The sequence below is a fragment of the Ischnura elegans genome, chromosome 5, assembly GCF_921293095.1.
Source record: "Ischnura elegans chromosome 5, ioIscEleg1.1, whole genome shotgun sequence".
Lineage (NCBI taxonomy): Eukaryota > Metazoa > Arthropoda > Insecta > Odonata > Coenagrionidae > Ischnura > Ischnura elegans.
The window spans coordinates 43,991,933-44,012,067 of NC_060250.1; the positions used below are offsets into that span (position 1 = coordinate 43,991,933).

Below are 20,135 nucleotides of genomic sequence, written 5' to 3' on the forward strand. Positions count from 1 at the left end.
ATACATATTAAAATATCTCATCCTTGGGGTTCTACTTAAAACTTTTTCAGTGTTTAGTACAAATTAATGATTCTTTAGAATTTTAGCAGTTAGGTAAACTGTCCTAATAATAGCTGCTCAGCATTTTGATATTTTCTCTATTAATTTACAAAAACGATTTCATTTTTATGTTTCATAACGCCATGAAAAATTAGCATTACCTACACTTCATTTTGACCTTTGTCAGGTGTTCGGAATATGTGCTTTTTTCATGTGAATTTCACCGTTTCAATTTACCGTTCACGCGGTACGTCTGAAATAAACCACAAGGATATTTATGGATAATTTAGTCAAATTGTAATGGAAAAGAAATTTTTACCACAACTATCACCGGCTCGTTACTTATCAGTGTTCTTTCCATTACCATGCATCCAGTCACTATATTTTGTAAATGTAAACCCGCCAAGTTTGATGAATAAGCGTCAGCTTCTCCTTCTTCCATGGTTAAGGTAGAACACGATCAGTGGCGCCAACTCCATGGGGCCTGAGGGGGCCCGAGCCCCCTCAAAGATTCGTTTGGGGGGCGGAGCCCCCTCAATAATTCAAGAAAATAATTAAGTTATATTATGCTTTGTGAAATCACAAAAATATATTGGTAATTTTTTTCCCATGTTTGACGATAGTTACCTTTTAAAATAAATTCAACAGTGTGTTGAAACAAATAATTAAAAGGTTAAGCAGGTTAACTGAATCAGGTGGTGTGAATCATGACAGCTTTTCGGCGCTGCGACACAATTTGAATTTAACCTCTTCCCGGGGAAAGACCTCCGATATGGACCCCCCAATATTTTTTATAAGTCGGCGCCCCTGAACACGATTACGAATATCCTGCCCAAAATCAAACCCATGTGTAAATTTTGGACAAGAAGAATGAATAATACGCGACTCACCTATGCTATTTTAATTTTTAGTTAACAATAAATATAAGATTTTCCCCTAGGGTCCACCAATATATCGTTGATTGTAAATAAATTGTTCATAAATCGTCTTCGCAAGAATTGCAGTATTCAATTGTGTCGCGCGCTCTATTAAAAGCGACGCCACCGGCAGTTTTTCTATCTATAGCAGGCATGTTGGCTTGGCGGTTTCTGAGGGGTTCAAATAAGAGTCAGAATTCCTTTTTCACATCGTTTATGAGTTGTCATGTGGTGATATATCCTTATTTTGGCTATTTTAATCATGAATCGCGTAAATCTCTACGCAGAGAGAATGGTTAATTATTTCTAGAATTGTTTATGCCTGTACTTAATTGGCGTGAAAAAGGACAGTGCATGCCTGTTTTTACTACTGAGACCATAGAGTTTACAATTTATGACTGAGACCTTAATGAGTGAATTGGAGTTGAAACTGGAAAACTTAATAAGGCTTCGTGGATAGATTTTGGTTGTGGGTATAGGTGATCGTGCGAAATACGAAATAATAAACTTTTAAAGTCAAATCCAACTGGAAAAGGAAAACTAGAAGAGCAGCGGTGAGTACTTTTTTTCTTATTGTATTGTCTACTTTCGTTTCACCCAAAGAGCTTGTATTACTATAATCTTCGAGTACGACTAGAATTTATGGTACTATAGTCATTGCATAGTCCTCACAGCGAATACGCGGCATATGCCGCATGCATTACCATAATCATTTTCATGTTTACCTGTCTTCTACAAATATTTATATTTCTTGGCTTTAACTACGATTTCATTGGAGATATGGGATAATGCTAATATTTTCTAATACAATCGTACTTATCCTGGTATTTACGATTTTCCCTATAAAAATTCAAATACATCATTTTAAATCTTTGTCAGTTTTTCGGAGGTCCTGCTTTGGGCCGATATCATAGATATGTATTTAGTTTTTTTCGTTGATAGTTCATAGTTGTGAATGGAATGTTTACTGTATTTTTTAGAAATAATCTTCCACGACTCCTTCAATTATTGAAATGCAAGCCATTTCTTCTGGTAAACTCGCAACTTTGCAACATTGCTGGGAAGAACTAAGTGGTAAACCTGGATGTGAAATTATGTCAAACATTGCCTGTGAAAGTTAATGAAGTATATATTTCTTTAGAATATTGTCGGGGATAGAAAGAGCAAAGAATTTGATGCTGTTTTCTGAATTCAACCTCAATTTCATTCCATCGAATTGGCATTTTGGGGTAAGGACGCAAAGCTATAATTCATTAGGTATCAGTAGCATTGGAAGTGGGGAGAGATGAGCCCAAGGCCCCTTCAAAAGTGGCCCTTAGGCCATTAAGGAAGGCCTCACAGGTCTCAAAGCTTTGGTAAGTCATCCAAAATTTACAATAATTGGTGATGCCAGCCTGAACACATTCAGTATTGTCAATTGACTCTCACTCATTCGACTAAGCCTTGAATATGCAGTGAGAATATGGTGCAGAAAGGCTTAACCGGTGAACCGAATAAAAACCAAAGGAAAGCTGCACGATATGTCAAAAACTGCTTCAGGCATATGGACAGCATTTCCCAGATGTCAAGCAAATTAGGCTGGGAGCCGCTAGAGACTTTGAGGCTGAGCACTAGTCTTAGATTGCTTGAATTGAGAATAGATACCTTTAAGAGAGAACATCATACTGGAGCCCCACTATATTTCCAGGTCCGACAGATGCAAAAAAATCAAGAGAGATATTTTGCTGGATGGATAGAGTAGTAGCGGGGTAGTATAGAGATGTAGATGGGTACAGCTGCATAGCCTTAGATCATTTAAGTAAACAAAGGCTGTTGTATTGTGTTGAACTGACCACCTGATGATTTATTCATTTAATCCAAAAACAGCACGAGGCCAATTACAGAGGACTACAATAACAGGAGAGACAATTTCATAGTATTAAGCAACGTAACCAACAATAACAAAAAATATTCAACAGTATTTACAAATAAATAACAAAGAATAGTCATCGGGTGGTGCGAGGAATAGGGGGAAAATTACGATGGTGATGGTGTAAGTTGGGTGAGGGATGAAAAAAAGGATCAAAATTTGGAACACATTTGGCATAGGAGTTAATGGAAGAAGGAAGTCTGAATAGAAAAGAACGTTTAGAAACAGAAAGGCGGGGGGTGAAACAATGAAATAGGTCACTCGACCTCGTCGTGCACGAATGAACACGAAGTGGAAAATCTGCAACATTAGTAAGTGAGGGTGCACATGTAATTTTCATTTGTTGGTTTGAGTTTTGTTGCTATCTTAGAAGAAAAGGCTGGAATTCTTTTTGCCAAACATCTTTTTTGCATTGGCTTTTATTCTGATGACTTCATTCTTGCTCTGTCCATCGCTGGCTACTCAGCTTTGGAAGTATCAGAACTTTTTGTCATCGTTGTTTTACATTGCTCTCTCACTTCTTTCCCACTGTATAAATTCTTTGCTTGTTAATTTTTTTCTATCGTTTTACATGGTTTCCCATTTCTGGTGTTGTATCGCGTCCAGCTTCGTCGTTGATAACAGTTTTGCCAGTGATCCTCCTGACATCTTCTGGTCGAAGGCATTGCTCTGCACTTTTCTCTTTCTTATGTAGTACTTCCTCACCATAGCGTTCTTGTCTGATTGCCTGCTGATTGGTTGCCTGAGTGCTCTATTCCATGATTAGTGGAAAGGATATCCTGCCTCTCGGTTCATGTTGTTTTATTTTTTTGACAATCTCAATGACTTCTTTTACCAACATTTGGTAATAGCTTTCCATCTATGCATGATTATTTACCTTCATGAAAATAATGTGTCAGCTGGGTCCACTCCAAGGATACTCCACATTCATGAAGAGGTTGAATTGCTTTTTTGTTGTGGCTCTTTTGTGCTCTTATAGGTGCGTTTTTAAGGCTGTGCACATCTCTCCAATGTAATTGGTGCCACATGAGCATGGCACACTGTGTATGTCTTCCTGAAGTTCATTTGGGATTTTGCCCTTCGGTCTTGAAGGTAAGGCTGCCATCTTCGTCACACTTATGAATTGCAGATGAGGCCATGTTTTTGGGGAGTTAGGAGATTTTCTCCCAAGTCCTGGCAACAAAAAGTATGGAGCGTGTGCCAATGTGATACCTTTGCATAGCCCTTTTCTTGTTTTCCTGTCTTCTACAAATCTTTATGTCTTATGGCTATGACTACGTCATCAGAGACATAGCAGTGTGCTAAGTTTTTCTTATAATTCTCTCCTGAAGCAATTTATTTTGTTTCTTTGATGGCTGTCTCGATACATACATTGAGATGTATGTGAGCAATTTCAGTGTACATCCTGTGACTCTTAAGTTTCCAAAGGCTTTGTCTACTCTCTTACTCTTATTGGGACTAGGGAGTGAGGAATTAATTTATCAGAATATTCAATTGGAGTATGTTTTTCTATGGAAGTGACAAGATGACCTGATGAAAGGATGAGACAAGGCTGTGCTTTATCTACTGAAATTTTCAAAATTTGCATTAAGAAAGCCATCGGTGAAATACAAGAAATCATGTCACATGTCAGAAGTGATAATCCATGGAGAAAAAATTGGAATACTGCAATTTGCCCATAATATGTCTGTCATTATAGAGTCAGAGAAGAATTTGAAGAAAAAATTTGGGAAATATGAGTTAGGTGATTAGTAGAAATCACCTGAAAATAAGCACGAAGAAAACTAAGATATTAGTTTACAGCAGAAGAGAATAGGTCAAGTGCAGCATTAAAATATGGAAGAGGTGGATGAAATCTATTTTTGGGAAGCCGCTTTACTATGGAAGCTAGAAGAAATTCAAATGAAGAAAGATCAGATTACTGCGGGAACCTTAAACATAGAAGTAAGGAAATAATTTATCATAATGTGTAATTTGAGTATGATTTTCTGTGGAAGTGAGGCGTGGACAATGACAGTGTTGGAGAAATCAAGGGTGCAGGCATTCAAAATGTGTTGCTACAGAGTAATGATGAATTATCAAATGGATCGACAGAGTGAGAAATGAGAACTCCTAGTCCCAAGAAGAGTAGTAGAACAGGGAAGCAGAATGAAAACCTTAAATGATATGGCAGAAAAAATTAATCAGCCATATCTTGAGGTATGATGGCCTGCTGAAGATAATCATCAAGGGGCAAGTGGATGGTAGAAATTGAAAAGGATAACCTCTAATAAAATATATGGAACAGATAAAGAAGGATGTGAAAGAGAAAAAAATATGCTAGTGTGAAAAGATTAGCTGATAGGAGAACTGAGTGAATAGCTGCATCAAACCAATCTTAGAATTGCTGCTCAGTGATAATGATGATTTAGTTCCATATTCTTTATGCAAAAATGTTTCCTCTACTTTTCTCCTTTGGGCCTTATTATCTCAAATCAAGCAGAATGTGTAAAATTATGTCACGTAACCATCACTAATTTCTCTCCAAGTCATTTTTTTGAAGGAAATATATTTAATATGTACATATTTTGATAACTTTGTTGAAGCTCAGAACGTAACTTATGAACCTTTGAAAATTGCTGTCCAAAATTGCTTGGTGCAAAAAAATAAAATATCACATCAATGCACATCATACAAGAAGGAATTCCTCTTCTTTCTTCAATTAGGTCTACCACTAGGAAGACTACTGATGTCTTATGATTTTCATGACTTTTTCTCAGAAACATTTCTCAAGAACGTCTTTTGAAGCTACCCATAGTTTTTTATGTTAACCTGTTCATTTGCGTATCCTGTAAGATATTCTTTTACTTTGCTTTCCATTGCTTCTAGAAACATAAACCGATCTTAGGCCTTGTTTTACTTTTCTACATGTCACATTGCAATTGATTATTGTATAAGCTTTTAGGAATATCCATAGAATAGTGTTGAATAAAAGGACTGAAATTTTCTCTTATTTGCCTGAGGCTTCCTAAGCACTAGTTTGTGGGGACAATTCTCGGTCCTGAGAAAAATTTTCCCATGGCCATTAACGTGATCATGGCCATACCCAGCAAGGGGCAGGAGGGGGCAGCTGCCCCTTCTAGAAACAAAAATTGCAAATGTCTTTAAGGAAAATAATATTTTTTCTAGCAAATAATTTAAAAACTAGTAAAGGGCTGTTAAAGTTTCCTTAAAATGTTGATTTCACTCACCTTTTCAATGCTTAAATCTTACCTACAACTTGAACAAACATGGCTTATCCCCCCCCTAGTTTTAATCCTGGGTACGCCCTTGAACGTGATTGCCTTTCAAGTAGCAGGCTTGGAATATATCACATTTACCGCTAAGAATATCAACTGAAATCTAAATTTCTGAACTGGTTTTGGGTTTTTTGAAATCCATTTTCCCTTAGCGTTGCCATTTTTGATGGGTTGCAAGGGCCTAACTCCTAGTACCTCAAACCTCAGGAAATTGCCATGGGAATAAAGGAACGGTCCATACATGATTTAATACCAGGCTGAGTGGTCCGCTGACTTCTATATGTTGGGAACAATTGATTGTAATAGTGGTCAACTTGTATCATCTTCGTAATTCAACATTCTTAACGCAGCTGTCCAATCCACTCTCCTATCTGCTAGCCTTTCCATAGTGATATATTTTTTCTCTTTTACTTCCTGAATAGCATGTCCTATATAGCTCTTTCAAGGCTATCCCTTGTCCTCCTTCCAGTCCATCTGTCCTCCTACATTTTTACTTGCAAGGTGAAAAATTCGTAGTCCGGTTTAATTTGATTTTTTAAAGGATTTATGGACTTTTTTATTACCTCAGTTAAAGTTGAGTTGTCCCATGACGTGTGAATGAGTGAGGGGTAGGGGACAATGTTACCAGGTCAGAAAGGAAAACATTTCGGCCAGGGATAACATAAGGGTTGTGTTGTGAAAGGGTTGGATACGACCTCAAAAGAGAAAGGGTATTCTCGATGGTTCACATCCAAGGGACAATGTTGTTTAGGGAGGTGAGGGTGTGGATGATAGTGGACAACAATCGGCCAAATGACTTATGTAGTCTCCAGGATTCTTGACCCTCTATCATCTGATATTGGGCAACTCTGGCTGGCTAGAATTGCTGCTAAGTAAATACTGATTGGTTTGTTAGAATGTGCCTTGCATAATGCAGAATTGATTCTATTTTATTTATTTTGTGTAGTCTTGGCTAGGAAAACATCCTTAGGCATTGATTATTCCGTACTTATTTTCACTTTAACCTGAAAAATTAGGCTACTTCTCTTTTTTTACGATTTCATTGCCAATATTTAGGACTAGATAAGATATTTTGGTGCATGTAAAATGCAGGCTGTCATTATTTAGATATTGCCTATCAGTAGTTGTTCTGTCTCATTCTAAATTCTCTGTACAAATTTGTCAAATTGGTGGCATATGATGTGAAATCTTTCATTTGAAACTTCTCTGTTTTCAGTGATCGATCCGAACACAGTTTTCCCCCATGGGTAACTGTTAATACCCACTGGCAATGTAATGGTCGGCTACTGATGGAGATTGCAGGCAATCCATCTCATCGCCTGAAGATAGTTATCTCTTCTCGTTGGGTGTACCATATGGCAGATCATCAAAATTTGGAATGAAATCTCAGGTAAGTTAGTTGTTTGTCATTTGCTTGTTGCAGGGTTCCAGAAATCTAGGCAGAGAAATAATTGGCACTTTCAGATTATTGAAATTTCAAGATTTTTTTGAAAGAGTTTTGGTAGAAGGTTTCCTGGGTTCCTATCTAATTTTGTTCCTCTCCTATTTATGGATGACATCATTTTTACCACCTTAATGTTGAAGAGTGACAATGAAAATGGTAGCCGAATTAGTTCATGAAATATTGGATAAATATAGCAAAATACCAGATGCTTAACCTCTGGAGGCATTCCTGTATTCAGTATTTTGAGATTTGGTATTTACTTTCCCTTCTAGAATGTGAGCACAGATTTGATTTATATTTATTGTTTCACATCATGGACAAATCTCTGATGACATTTGAGGATATTTTTTTTTCGACGTCACTTTTGCATTCCTCCTCCTGGACAATGCCATGAGGCAATAATGGATTGCCCTTGGGAATCTGTAGTTTGTATGATTTGTTCATCTTATGGCTTTCCTATCAGAGAATCCCTCTGTTGGTATGTTTGTTTTGATTGGATTGGTTATCAAACCTCTTTTTTTCCCCTACTCCATAGTTTTTACGATCATCCCAAAGGGCTATGTCTGTAATTGACTATATATTACAGTTTTTGATGTTTTTTTTCGTAATCCCCATCCAGCACCCTCAATGGTAGCAGTTTGTTTTCTTCTCATCCTGTCCCCCATCCTGAGTACAACATTGTCTATACAAATGACATTTTTACTAAAAAATATTTTCTTAATTATTGAGGGAGATTTTTTTAGGAGTTGGGGTTTAAGAAACACCCTCGGTCCTTCCTCAGTTATATTTTAAATGAGGTGTATACTAGTAATAAACATGAATGGGTGGATTGTGACAGCCATATCATTTTAGAGTCCCCGCTCTCAATACCTAACATAGGTTTTTGGACCATTCCAATATAGTATTATCATCTGGTGTGCTTCATTTATCTTTCATATCTTTTTTCAGAATTCAGAGCATTAAAAACTTACAATCTACCACTTGTCTCAGCTCACCTTAATTCATGAAAAAATATATTCTGACATCTTTTGACAGTGGCATCCCTTAATTGAGGTTCCAATTTTTTTCTTTAATTCTCTTTTGGACATTCCCCTGTAATGTTTGTTGGCGTAGTTAACAAAAAAATTAGCATGTAATCTTGGTGATAATGCTACTATGGAAAGTTAGGTCTCAGATTTAATTTGCATCATATTGTCACTGGAAAAGAAATTTTGCCTTTTATTGTTAGCATCCTACTTAATTTTTGGCAAATATATTAAGTGTGGTGACTGTGAGATAAATGTCTTTTCTAGCAACAATTAATGGTTCTATAGCTTGCAAAGAACAACCAAAGAAATATGGTTGGGATTTCCTTGTTGGAAACACGTTAATTGTGCATAAAATTGAAAATGTTTTAAATGCAGAAATTTTTATTATTTTGTGCTATGGGTTACTTTAGAAAGGCTAAAATTTTGAATTTTTTAATGAACTAAAGAAAATTCAGAGGAAGTAAAAGTTTTCTCATAAATCAGCAATGTATGGGTATTACTGTGTGTCACATACTTCTATAACCAGGTATTGCTTCTGTGAAGGAGGATTTACCAAAATTTTTGAAGACCTCAGAACAGTTTTTGTTTGGTTGCCTTGTGCTTCATGGTCAGCAACTGTCTTGTTTTTACCTTTTACCTTGTAGTTTGTTAGCACTGATTCTTGGTCAGTTCCTGATTCTTTTTCAGCTCTCAAATCATGGTATACTTCTGATTTTTAGTTAAATCGTCAATCAAATTCAGATCCTAACTCTTGGTCAACACCTCATTTTGCATCAGCTCCTGACTATTTTCTATTCCTGAATTGTTGTCTACTTTTGATTCTTCTTCTGCTCTTAAATCATAGTCGACTCTTTTGTCTTGCTTGGATCCTGAATATTTTTCCTGTCCCAGGTTGTTTATTTTAATGAGTTAACCTAAATTTGCTCTGATCTTGGCCCCCTCATGCCTTTATCAATCCATCAAATATTACAATGGGGATGTTTAAGTATTACCTAAACACTTATTGAAGATGGGGTAAAGTGTTGGCTTATTTTTGGTTGGCGTCATATATTGTGCTGATTTTTTCTTACATGGAGAAGGGGTCACAATTGACCAAAAATATGCTAGCATAATTCTTGAATACTCTCTTAGCTCTAATAGCATGAGTCTTAAGAAATGTTGGAAGAAGCAAACCCCAAGGGCTGAAATAGCTCAACTGAATGTGACGACTATTCTGGAAGTGCTCGGACAGGTACAATCGCCTCTCATCACCAAGGTAATGCTTTGCATTTGAGCCACAGCAATGGTTATAGTTACTACGTAGTAACTATAACCATTGGTGTATTGTATACTGGTAGTACCTTTACAGGCGATGACATAGAAAAGGACCCCCCATTAATCCCTTTCCCTAAATGAAGGTCCATATACACCCCTGGGCTTACACCTTTAATCTATTCACTTTATGTCTGCGGGTGAACTTTCGTGAGAGCCCGGACACTCTCGGATGGCTTCGCTGATAGGGGAGGGGTAGTACCGAGAGAGAGAGGAGGAGCGAACGTAACGTTGCCAAATGTACATAGCCGCCCCACTTTGACACTGAAAATGTGTGAGTCATAGGTGGCCTCAGGTATTTTGGCTCCGGCACCGAGACAATATGACTACTCATTTGGAAGGCATTGGGGATAATCCTTTCACAGAAGCCCATGACATTGTCAGCTACCGCGCTGAATGAGGCACCGTTGGTGGAAGGCAAACTTGTTAGTCACATACAAGGAGAACGTGTGAGGTTTGCCAACACTGCTCCACTAGCAGATTCACGATGTTCACTCGGCGGAGGTCTGAGAGCGACTGACTAAGGCCACGCCTACTGTTTGCTGATTGGCAAAGTCACAAGTCGAGAAACTTTCCCTTACCTCATCTCCACTTGATTTGGCCACACCAGCTCACCCGCAGAGATAAAATGAACAGAGTATAGTAGAGATCGCCATTTTCTTACCATAATGGATGGATGGCTGGACTGGTATACATATTTTTATTGTAAATTAGATTTCACATTTCTACAGTAGGGAATTATATGTATCACTTTTTCCCTTTTATAGATGGATTTTCTTCCTATCATTACGGCTCCCTTATTTCCACCAATGCAAATTTTTTTAAAATACCGGTACATTATAACAGACCTATTTTACATCGAACTCACTTAAATTGTTCTCTGGAAAGTCAAAAAAATAGGTTTTCATTAGATTCCATCAGGATTCTGTGTGGAAAAATGAATAAATATTGACTGTTATAGTGCCTATATTTCATTATACTTGTAGTATTTATGGTGCATCTGAAATTATCGGATTCAATCGTGGTCTATGAAATTCTTGTACCATCGAATGTTGCCTTGAGAAGTCTTGAACCGACGCATATAATACCTAAGTAAATGAACAAGATTGTTGCGAGCTGGGGAGTCTAGGGGTTTAAACTCCCCCACCCCCTCTCCCAAGAAATTCTCAAGCTTTGGTTTTGGGTAAATTACCCACAAGTGCCCACTTAATTAGGAAAGGAGGGCATGGACGATGCCTAGGAGGATATCTTCTCGGGTCTTGAAAGCTTATGATCTTTTTTGATGCCTAGGATGTGAAGGGGGTTCATAAAACTGCAATTGTGAAAGTTGAATATGAAAGTGAATGTAATAAATTACTGAAAACGAAGGGAAAATCGGTAAAGAGAGGAACCTGCTACTTAAAGTACTAGAGAAATAAATAGGGCTAAATAAGGACATACAAAATGATTTAAGTGCGTGAGTCATCTGCTTCGGGGGGTTATTAAGTCATAAGGTTTGGAGATGAGCAGTCGATCCAGGATAGTGAGTACTCATGAGTTGTCTATGCATAGACAACTGCTTTACATGGATTAAAAAAAATTGATTTAATATAATGAGTATAAGAATGACATAATTCTTTTTAAGAGACAATACTTTTATAGTCACAGTTTATTTTATGCTCAAAAAACCCAACTAGGTGTTCAAATTTTAGTTAAGTATATCTTTTCAATGGAGTTTTGTTCCCGTCATTACCAGTGGCGGTTTGCCCATAAGGACTCTCGGACGCCGCCCCTCCCAAATATTTGAAAAAGTAAAAAAATAAATATCCATTAATTTATAATTATACATCTGATTAATCAATGCGTTTTTTCAGTCCCATACATCGAAAGTGTTGGAAAAACACAAAAAGAAATAGCGCGAGAAGTTCGTATTTGTAGCCGTGGGGCGCTGGCCAGAACGTCCCAATCCATCCCCATGCAGTTATATGGAGAGAGGTAGTGGTGGGGGCCGCTGGTGCTATGACGCGTCTAACGTTGTGTCTTATGGAAGTCTTGGGACGTCGTCCGAAAATGTGCAGAGCGACGAGTGAGTTGACATCGCTGCGCAGGCCGGCGGGCGTATAATCTGGCGTCTACTTGGTGCTGCCACAGAAAAGAGACCTACAGAATCAGAATGGTCACTGTACTGGGTGTAGTTATACGATTTTAATTTTTAATTACTTGTAGGTATTGCTACAGTAAATAAATTATTCCATTATGCTTGCGTTTTTTGGTATTTGAATTCCGGAACACATAAAATCCAACCAGTTAAAGGCCGTACTGACGAAGGAAAACTATTCTCGAGTATTTGACACAGTTCTGTTATGATTACGAATTTCAAGAACCTTGGGGAAATTAATATTATAATATTTAGGCCTTAACAATGTATTCATATCTTCCCGATGATTAGAAATGCGGTACCTATTTTTCAGATAAATTTATCAAAAGACCTGCAGTATTAGGAAAAATCAGTTAACATTCCCCACTGATTTATAATTTAAGAAATAGTTGCGTGCGTGATAGGGTGAAGGATTAAATATGATTTAAATCGTTAAGCGCGACTTTAAATAGAGTCATTCAATTAATGTCATGAAGTGCCGCGTACAATGCACCTTTTGTGTGTAGGTTCATCATTTTTCTAGCCGTCCTTGTTGTATTAGTTCATGTTCACCTAATTCCCCAGCGGCAGAGCGGTAGCTGTCTGATGGAAAATGCTCACTTCTGTCTGATTTAAGTGGCCTCGAAGAGTTCATATCAGTGCGGAAATCCTTACAGCTCCCATCTGTGGCTCAGTCGAGTCGTCTTCTTTTACGATCTAGAACTTATTTTCTATTATATCATGGCAATGATTTCGAAGACACAGTTAATCCAAATGCGACCCGTTGGCGTCTCGTGTGTTTACCACATATGAATCTTAGACTCAAGGAGATGGTCCGTGACGTCCTTTGTTTGCTTGAATGCCTTTGCTGACCTTAAATTCGTCCCTCAGCTGAATCAGCATTAGTGGACCACGACTTCTATCTCCCTTGAGTCGTCCTGATAGTAACGGCAAGACTCTCGGAAAGAACGGAGTGAAATGAGTTCAGACATCATTTTCGAGGAGTTAATTGTGCGCAATTGCCGATTACGAAGTTTCTTAGTGCTGTGTGTACATTCAAGAAGACAATTTTGAATTAATCAACAGTGCTCGTTTTTTTAAGGGAAATATAGGGAAAAATTGTCCCAATTCTGTGTCCAGGCACCTTGTTCTTTTTGGTCGTATTTTTCGTCGGCCTATTTTGTGTCGTCCCTTGTTTATTTATAGACTAGTGCCCATGCCATGTGTTCAATCAGAAAGAAATTGTTGTCCAGCGCTGATTTCAACGAACGTGTAATTGATCACTTCGCTGGACAAAATGAAAAGAAGGATGGACTTTTGCAATATAACTAAAGGCCTGTGAGTATTTCATATTTTGTTAAAAATGTGTAAGAAATGTTTAATTGTTGATTTTAAATCATACTGTATTCAAGAAGCAACGCGAACACCGACATCGAAGTTTACATCTGCAATAGCAAAGCGCGCGCATTCTAGTAGTGTTTGTTGCCTAGTGGAAGTCAGTGACACTCTCCTCCCCTCCTCAGGTGTTACAAGTGTCATTGCTACCTAAATCATTGCAAATTTTGTATAGATTTGACAAATAACGCATTATGATTGCAAAACGAATAACAGAAGTGTATTGCGGGCATATCCGCACGAAGAATGTAGACGCTAAAACCTAAAGTTACGTGTTTTCGTTTGTATTTGCAAAATATCGCAGCAAATATGTTTTTATTCTTCAAGATCATTGATCAGTATCATCGAGAGTCCGGACTAAGCCGATCCGTATGACCGAGAGTCTACTGCATTTAGTATTTATTAATCAAGCTTTATTAGGAAAACTAGGTATTTTTGTTGAAAAAAACGGAACGTATGGCATCAAGGAATTTAATTCCTAGATTGCCGTAAAAACTTAATAAAATACACGAAATATTAAAAAATTATGACCCCCCCGGTGGAGTGCGCCCCCCCTAGCATTTGACTCACGAGCCGCCACTGGTCATTACGTGCCTCTTGGGTGTTGAAATTCAAAATGGAAGTGGTAAAAATAAAGTAAATGCAGAATCTATGCATAAATACAAGTCCAAACGGTAATTCCTAGGGTATATAAATATTTTTTCGTTAGAAAATAGAAAAAAATTGTTATATCTTCCTTTCCTAAGGAACCGTGTTCGATGCCAACCAACGCATTTTATTCAGTCGAATCCGATTCCGTATGGTATTGAGTGGTTGGCGCTTCAAGTATTTCACTCTGTCCATCATAAGTAACGTTTAACTTGCAAATACTGTTCTCGAATTGTACGGAGGAAATATTCGCCCGAACTGGAAATCGAACCGCGGCGCGGTTCTTTTCTGCCCAGTGGTTGGACATCTACGCTCCCCAGCTCAAACAGTGCTTTTACGGCGATTCGCGATGCTGGATGCTCGACATTCATCGACGAACGCAAACAAGGTGATAATTTCGACACCGTTGTGTGAACAGTGAATGAGATAAGCACGAATTTTATTCGCTGAACTTGGAAGGGTGTTCGTCAAACTTGATCGGAATTATTCCCATTTTGTCAGTACGGGCGGTTGATTCCAAGCGGTTGCAAGGATATCAGAATATGTTTGTAAGCAATTAATTATTCATTCCGTCGCGAGGACTCGCCATCATTGTCGTTGCGAAAAGTTTTAAAAACACCGAATTCCGATCGCGTTGCTAACCATTATTATCAACTGCTTGTATTGAAAACCGATTGTAGGAATTAATGGACTCGTTCGTCAATTTTCTTTTACTCCTGATCAAAGGCGGATCTAGGGGAGGGGCACGTGCCCCTCCCAGACCCTAAAAGATATGTAAGATTTTTAATACGGTCCCATTATCATTGTGTTCGTTTTGTATTACGAGCTATCCTCGTGCCCCCCAATAACAAAATCCTGGATACGGCCTTGCTTGTGCCCCCCCCCCCCCCCAAAAGAAATCCTGGATCCGCCCCTGATCCTGATGGTGATATGGTTTAAAAAATTTAAATATTCGTATATTTTTCCTTTTTTTTAAATGTCGCCCACTTCCCGAGTTATTTCCGCCGAAAAGCGACAGTAACCCTTTCGCAGATAATTTGATGACGTCATATACTCCTACCCTTTCGTTCGCTCTCCCCTCGACCTTGCGTGGTTGGCTATTGTTTACGATATCGTGAGCGATTCCTTCCCTCAAAGAAAAGATTCTCCATGAAAGAGCTAGTGATCCCAAATTGTAATGATGTCACCAACTCAGGAAAAGTGAGCAGTAAGGACTTGATTATTTCCGGACGAATGGCGGTTCTGAATGTCTTTCGGGCTTCCTCCGGGTAAGGCACTCCATTTCTTCCGACATTTCGATGAAGTACTTTTTCATCGTCCTCAAGGCTGGTTGATGTGAACTCGATCTAATAAACCAGATCTGAGGACATGATAAAGTACTTCATCGAAACGTCGGCAGAAATGGAGTGCCTGACCCGGTTGGAAGCCCGATGGACATCCACAGCCAAAGTGAGCGTTAACTTACACGTTTTTAAAATTTTTAACCGCAGAGGGAATCGCTGAATTATGAACATATTTTCTTCATAATTATTCCTTACCTTCCGTGTACAGAATAGGGTATTTTCCTTCATCAAAGAAAACGAAAGGCATTGATTGCGATTCGTCACCCACCATTAGTGTATTCATAATATACAAATTATTTGGTTTTAGAAATACCGGTTTAGACGAATGGCAAGGGTCAATTTTATCCTCATTTGAAAAAGGCCAGATTGGCGCCCATGCGATGCCACTCCACGTGACGCCACAGGGACCTAGTTTCTATACGAGTAGATAGGAGTTTTACATCGTCTGAGGTTACCAATGTATACATGAGGCACAGAACTCAGGGAAACATGTTTTAACAATCACTTATTAAAACTGGCTAAGGTCGGAAAGTTTTCTTCGTTTGATAAGGTATTAATAATCATTATTTAAGCCAAGCGATATCAGCTAGCATAGTACTCTGCTACCTGCTAGCATCCTGCGTCGTATCAGCGCTCAGAGCCTCGCCCCAAGGCCACCTCACTTGCGGCAACGGGAACCAGAACTACGTCACACGGGAGTTTTCCCGGCATTCATACTTACCCGTCGCGTTTTCGCGCGCTTGAAAATTTTCTCTTTTCATTTAATCGCGAAAAATAGATGTTGTCATTTAAAAATCTAAAAGCGTGAAATTCGTATTCCAGGAGTAATAATCCTTCGATTAAGACAATAAAAAAATAATAGGAAACCACCCTATTCTTTTAATGAATTGAGATTTCATATTGGTGGTGATTTTGTTTCTCACACTCTTCAAGTGGTTTGTTTTCTGGGCAATGCCTGGGAATTTCGTTCGTCGTTTACCCTGCGATAATGAAAATTTTGCGCTCGGGCCACTATGTCAATTGTCATATGCCTTGCCAGTCCTTGATATATTCCAAAAGTATCCCGTCATCGAATTCACAGGGACCACGAGATCTTTTATAATTAGTCATAGTCGTCGGAAAGTTTATGAAATCAATCATGTCATTTTTTTGTTGAGCTTTCGTCCGGGTTTCCCATCTCGCAAATCCCTCTAACCGATCGCCATTCTCTTCGTAACCAACTTTTTCCATAGCTGTACATTTTTTCTATAGTTTTTTATACTTTGAAAAGGTCATTAGAGGGGAGATATGTGGTCAGAGTGTATTAGGAAAAACCGTTCATGCATCAGAATCTAATTATTGTACATGTGATGGCGAAAGCGCTGATTATGGTAATATGAGATTAATGGGATAAAAATATCTATTGAATTACCTGTGCCTACGCGATATTAAACGCATTATCTCACTTGTAAACGATCTGTCTAACTTTGAATTCGATTGGGGACGGAATTGGAGTCTAGTCAGCGAAAAGGGTTTTCTACTGGCAATAATCGTTATATTTACAAAGTAACGCAATTATATCAGTGAGGGACAAAATTACGAACGAGCACGCCTTTGCGCGGTCGCATTTTGAATTTTCTTTATCAATAATGGCATGTTTTGTCGTTCTTACTTCTGGATTTCCTCACTTCGCATTTATTTGCCGTCGTCAGCCTTTCTATTCGTGGTCAGTTACATTGGCGCGATTATTACTGAAGTCTGTAGGCCATATACGGGAAATGGTGGTCGCTGTGTACCAGGAAAAGTCATCCTTGCATCAGAATATACAGAGACGCGTTGCAATGGATGATCGTCGGGATCGGCCAAGTTGACTCACGCGTTGCGCTGACGTAACTTTCATTCGCTAATTGCTCTTGTGGATTGCGTCGCATCGTCTCTCACTTCGTAGATGTATTAAAGCAGAAAATATCATCCTAATCTCCTAAGTAAACAGTGCAAATTGGGGATTAAAGCCCGTTTCAAAATTAAAGCGAATCGATTTGGAAAATTTTAAATCTTGGTTAAAAACCATTTCTCGGAAGGAACACGTTCACCGTCAGCGAGCTTGATTTTATGTAATACTGTTGAGGTCAAATATTTTTTCTCGTCGTAATGTTCTTGAGCGAAGATTAAAAATGAGACCTGTATTCCGATCCTTAATATATCAATCCCAGTGTTTTGGACGCCACCTTTTTTCTGGTTTAATACTGTCTTTCTGCTCTTACGGTATATATTTATCGTTTTGATTAAATTCGTAACTGCTGTAGAAATATGTTTGATCGGAGATTTCTGCGGTGTGCGATGAACTTCTTCATTTCCGGTTACTACCTTGTCGGTTGTGTGGTTCTTGGACCTGAAGATGCTGGCAGTAGTGCCGGTGAAACTGTTGTCATCGCCACAGCAACCGACCCAGTAGTAACCGGAAATGAAGAAGCCCATAGAAATGGAATGGCCAGAAAAGTCTTTTGGCTACATGTCTTCCACAAGACATTTCAGGTGCAAGGTAAGATTTTATTGCAGCATTGAGGCTTTCGGCTGAAGCTCGCGTGTTTTCAAATGATGCGTCGTCAAAGCAAATTTAAGTCATCTCGCAATACAGGATCGCCTTATTTTCCAAAATTCTAGCTAGTGGAAGCATTTCCTTACTAGTTTACTACGATTGATGGATGCATACCTATTTAATGCATGAGGAACTGTGTCCACGACATATAGACGTTATAGGTTTCAGATGGTTCCATGTGAAGTTGTAGTTTTTTCTCCTCCTCTACGAATTTTCCCAGCATCGATTTTAGAATGTTAGTATCATTATCAAATGTAATAAACCGCGGCATTTTTTAAAGATTTTTAATCGAACCCATGGTCTGAATCGTGCATGTTTTCCTACGACTTTTACCATAAAGTATCCTAATGTCCTAATATTTAATAAGTACCTATTGATATTTAATTAGCGTTATTCAATTAGAGTAACGTGAAAGTGTACTACCCAGCTCGAATATTACAACTGCCGGTACCGTTTCTTTTTTTTTTGGCAGAAAAGTATCGCTTTTCTGAAGACTAGCACTCTTCGTCTGAAACACATGTGTCAGACATGTTTTCCTTGGCTGAGGAGATTTTTCGGTCGTCCAAAAGGTTCTTGAATAGGCCGTGGGATTATATTCTCGGCAGGAGTAAGGAGATGAGGCAGATTCCTCGTTGGGCCTCGCGAACTGCTCTTGCACCGTGCGTTGCCCGTGGTATGTTTCTCATCCATACGTCTTTGCGTCGTAAACACGTCTCCACCAGTGGTGAAATTAGCTTAAGACCACCCAGCGGAAGCTGGCGTTTGTAGACCACGCGAGTGCTTTGTTTCTCGGGCGTGAATAAAATTGCCCTGGTTTGGATTCTCGAAGCGTTTTACGGGGAAATCTCGTTTTCTGGAGCTCGCCTGTTTATTTGTACCTAATTTTGGCTCCTATTCTTGGTCGGCTGAAGAGATGGTAAGGGAAGCGTGGGATGAGTTAGAAGCTGGTATAAAAGTGGGAGGAATGATGTTCAAATCAGTGAGATTCGCGGATGACCAGGCGTTGATCATTCAGTCAGCAAGGGGTCTTCAGGCCCTAGTGGATGCGTTATACGAACGTTGCGAGGAGTTTGGGATGAGGATTAATCACAAGAAAACTAAGGTTATGCGGTTTTGTAAAGCATCACGAGCGAGGAATGTGAGACTCAAGATAAAGGTGGGTGGTGAAAAACTTGAACAGGTTGAGCAATTCAACTATTTAGGAAGTACGTTAGAGGAAAACGGATACAGTAGTAAGGACATCAGGAAGAGAATAGCATTAGCGAAGGAGGCGTTCATGAGCAGGAAGGAGCTTCTGAGAGGATCGTTGTGTAAGAGTTTAAAGAAAAGGTTAGTGAAGAGTTTGATTTGGAGTGTAGCTCTCTACGGTGCGGAAACGTGGACTCTGAGGAAAGAAGACGAGAGAAGATTGGAGGCGTTCGAGATGTGGGTATGGAGAAGAATGGAGAGGGTGAAATGGACGGAGAGGAAAAGGAATGACGAAGTGCTGGATATGGTTGGCGAGGAGAGGCAGCTTTTAGATGAGATACGCAGGAGACAGAAGGTTTGGATGGAGTTAGCGCTTAGCGGTGAAGGGATGTTGAAAATGGTGTTGGAGGGTAGAATGTTGGGGAAACGAGGGAGGGGAAGGAAAAGAATAGGATTTTTAGATAGATTGAAAGAGAGTAGGCCTTACAGTGAATTAAAGAAGGCAGTGCTGGAAGGAAAGGGAGGCTCCCAGATCACCTCTTTAGTACTCCATGGAAACCTACCTTAATCGGTAGAATACTATAATAATAATAATTCTCGGTCGCGTTACAAGGAAGATGTCTAGTTTGGAAACGGAGATTCAGATTTAAATGGCGGAGGGCTCTTTTTACCCTCAACAAATTTTCTCATCCGCCTTTAAGAAAACAAATAATATTTTTCTTTCGGAGCTGTTTATTTAACCCTAAATGTGGGTCCAGGTTTCGGCGGAATTTTTAGGCAAGAAGTTTCGCGTTTGAAGTGGAGAATCGGGTATGGAAGGTAGAGGATATTTTCACTTGAAGAAATTATACTTGAATGTCATTTAGATACCATCAAAGTTGATGGTTTTTCCTTGGCTCCTATATTATGGGTCGCATTGCAAGAAAAGAGGTATTCGTTGC

General features: G+C 38.9%; 1 protein-coding gene across 1 annotated transcript in view; it reads left to right on the forward strand.

Moving 5' to 3' along the window:
* Nucleotides 1-1,104: 1,104 nt before the first annotated feature.
* Nucleotides 1,105-20,135, forward strand: part of LOC124158783 (G-protein coupled receptor Mth2-like) — a 47,296-nt gene continuing 28,265 nt past the window's right edge. The window contains exons 1-2 of the mRNA XM_046534100.1: nucleotides 1,105-1,510; nucleotides 7,360-7,533. The gene's annotated coding sequence lies outside the window, so the exon portion shown is untranslated. The remainder of the gene's footprint in view (nucleotides 1,511-7,359; nucleotides 7,534-20,135) is intronic.